At 33.1% G+C, this 2394-nt stretch overlaps 1 long non-coding RNA gene across 1 annotated transcript; it reads left to right on the top strand.

The window, feature by feature from the left end:
- Window positions 1-229: 229 nt before the first annotated feature.
- Window positions 230-1422, top strand: LOC146441639 (uncharacterized). Its single transcript, XR_014850464.1, has 2 exons — window positions 230-277; window positions 1153-1422. It is a non-coding gene; the product is annotated as an uncharacterized LOC146441639 (long non-coding RNA).
- The last annotated feature ends 972 nt before the right edge of the window (window positions 1423-2394 follow it).

The following is a 2394-nucleotide window of genomic DNA, read 5'->3' as shown; positions in this document are numbered from 1 at the left end:
TTGTAGGAATGAGAAACATTGCTTCCTTTTTCAAATTTTTTATTTCTTTTGCCCCATCCTTTTATAGTTCTTGCTATAATCTATGAATTGCCTTAGTTATTTGATTCTGTGTATGACACACTAAAAATAAAACTACACTGCAAAGGGAAAAAAAAAAACAAAAGAAAAAATCTGTATTTATGGAAGACAGATGAAATTAGGTTATTTTAATTTTTAAACTTGTATTTCACAGCTGATCTACACTGAAGCTTTAGAGTATATTCCAGACTTGATTTTGGTATGTGAATTCCTTTTTGCTATTTTTTTTCCACAGTCATTTACCTTTTAAAATATTCTTACTATAATACCATTCAGTATTTAAAGAATCGGTCTTGCAGCTAAATTTGAACCCAGAGTGCTTCTTATACTGCAAAGCATTTATGCCTGGATTTGAATATGATAGGTTTGAATTTGTTTTCTAGTTCAGACCAGGCCCATTACATTCAGATTACATCATATTTCTGCTGTGACATTAAATTCTTTGCTGTAATGGTGCTCATTACTTGAAACAATTTATACAAGTATCCTTTCAGCAACACTGTTTTTAATTTCAGTAATGTATTTTTTTCCTAGAGATGAATGCCAGAGTCTTTATTTTGGTTTGTTTTATTGTCCCGGTGAATGAAATGAAAGCATTTGAGAAATCATTACAAGCCATAACAGGGTGAACAACAGTAGGGTTTCCATCACTTGTTCTCTTTCTAGAATATTTAGCAGAGTTTTGGGGGGATGGTAATATTTTTAGCCCAATATAAGACATAAATGATATAGGGCTAGTTAGGAAACACAAAACTGAGGTTATAGATCAGTTACTGATGACAGTAATAAGATTCACAAAAGTTACTTATTTTCCTGCTCTGGATATATAACTGGAGGAAAAAAAGTACTATTTTTAGAGGTGTAAGTTTAGTTCTACAATTAGTAGATGCTAGAACATGACTACTTCCTATTTGGGTTTGGTCAGGGGTTTTTATATGTTTTCCTCTGAAAAGTTTGATAAAAAGATGCTCCAAATGAGTTGCAGTCAGATTGTCACAACTCTTACTATTGGGAAATGTACACTGGAAACAATTTCATGCAGATCTTGTTTCTATTGGACTTAATGTTTTTCAGGAATAACTCTGAAGGTGACAAGCAGGTGGAAATGGCAAAACGGATGGAAAACCATGGACTGATTTAGTTGTGAGTCTTACTGCTTGATACACTGAAGTATGATGAACAATACCAAAGTTCTCTAGAAACTTGTGATATTTCTTGTTGCCCTCGTGATGGGGAAGTGGATTCCTGTCATCATAGGTTATTCAAATTGAGTGAACTCTCCCACCAAATAAGCCAGAATGTCAACAGCTCTCTTAATAAAGATAACTTTTTGGTTTTTCCATATTTTACTTAGGAAAACACAATTGTTATTTTAGAAAGGAATAAGGTAGAAGCATGCTCTGTGTGAAATATTTTCTGAAAGATATGCAGGGCAACTTGAATCCAGAAACTGGATATTTTAGACTTACAGAATATTAAACGTATACATTATACTTAAACTCATACATTAAAGATATGTATTTCTTCTAAGTTCTGCTTAGAATGGTTTCAAATTAACTTTTGGTGGGAGAACTCTATTATCAGAAATCTTTGATGTTTTTCTAAAGTAACAAGAATTAAGAGATCAGTGTTGGCTTTCTACCTTTCAGTTCCCATTTTAGCTTTTGAGCCCATGAACACATAGAAACAAAATTCTCAAAGATGTAAGTCATAGAATTAGCTTCATATAAGTTAGACAGTTGGAAGACAAATAAAAAAAGAGAGAGCTTAGGTGACCTCCAGAAAAATGCCTGGCCTGTTACTTGGTGTCTCTTGATCAGGAAAGAAAATGTGGATACTTTGATGAGTGGAAGAGGTGCTGGAACAAATATAGGAAATATAAGTAGGAGGGACAAGGTCTCTGCAAAAGTGAAGAAGACAACTATGGGTAATTTTGTCATCTCTAGGAAATTAAGTTTAATTATTTCATATGCCCTTGCAACAGCTTCTCTATTGTTAGGAAAAAAATGTACTGGAGCTGCTCTCAAATGGGAAGTCAGTTAAAATGAAGCTTTAATAAGATTGGTACTTTCCACTTAATGAGAATAATTTCATGACCCTGAGCCTCCATGATTTTCAGCAGTGATTACTAATATTATGATCTTTATTCTTCTAATAGCCAATACAAGATGCAAAGGACCTAATGGCCAGCAATTACTAAACACAGCTTTTGAAATGTAGAATCTTTTTTTTTTTTTTTTTAACTGAGAGATTACAGGTGGAATGCTTCTTTCTTTCAGGCATTGTCACAAGAAAATTTAAAAGACTAGTTGCTGT

This window comes from Lichenostomus cassidix, chromosome 2 (assembly GCF_008360975.1).
Source record: "Lichenostomus cassidix isolate B80296 chromosome 2, HeHo_3.0, whole genome shotgun sequence".
In the NCBI taxonomy this organism is placed as follows: Eukaryota; Metazoa; Chordata; class Aves; order Passeriformes; family Meliphagidae; genus Lichenostomus; species Lichenostomus cassidix.
Note: the sequence above shows the minus strand (reverse complement) of the source record. Positions and strands in the feature narration are given on the sequence as shown.